Source organism: Brachyhypopomus gauderio, unplaced genomic scaffold (assembly GCF_052324685.1).
Source record: "Brachyhypopomus gauderio isolate BG-103 unplaced genomic scaffold, BGAUD_0.2 sc45, whole genome shotgun sequence".
NCBI lineage: Eukaryota > Metazoa > Chordata > Actinopteri > Gymnotiformes > Hypopomidae > Brachyhypopomus > Brachyhypopomus gauderio.
The window spans coordinates 128922-129700 of record NW_027506871.1 but is presented as its reverse complement, the minus strand read 5'-3'; positions in this window follow the sequence as shown (position 1 = coordinate 129700).

Below are 779 nucleotides of genomic sequence, written 5' to 3'. Positions count from 1 at the left end.
CACTGTACACCTACAAGGTGTAGTAGCTGTAGTCTCTCACTGTACACCTACAAGATGTAGTAGCTACATCTGTTGGATTTGCATAATGCACAGGACCCTCCCCTTTTACATTTAGCCAGTGTTAAGCTTTACGTAAATAAATGATGTTCGAAGTCACATGACCTAATATTAAAGGACGTACTATCTTTCATTTCAAGTCATTTATATTAATCTGACAATCACACTTCATATCAGCTGTTAGCAGGTGAAGTAGGTGTTGTACCCCTCTGAGCTCATAAAGAAGTTGGGATACGTGAAGAGAGACATTTCAGTGTACCGGACACACATGTACATGTATGACCAGATAAACACATCCCATCCTGCCTAGATCTGAATCTTCTTCTAGATATTCTTCTATAACAGGAGCTCCACCAGGAACAAGCCACAGTCAAATGGTCTACCCTAACAACCACCTTGAGCTGGGTGTAGTTGACTCTGTCTCTAGTGTGAGGTCTTGTGCTGGGTGTAGTTGGTCTCTAGTGTGAGGTCTTGTGCTGGGTGTACCTGGTCTCTAATGTGAGGTCTTGTGCTGGGTGTAGTTGGTCTTTAGTGTGAGGTCTTGTGTTGGGTGTAGTTGGTCTCTAATGTGAGGTCTTGTGCTGGATGTAGATGGTCTCTAGTGTGAGTTCTTGCACTGGGTGTAGCTGAATTAGTCTCTAGTATGAGGTCTTGTGCTGGGTGTAGTTGAGACGAGACACAGTGCTGAAAGGTTTAGTTGAGCTTGAACTCTTTTACCTTTA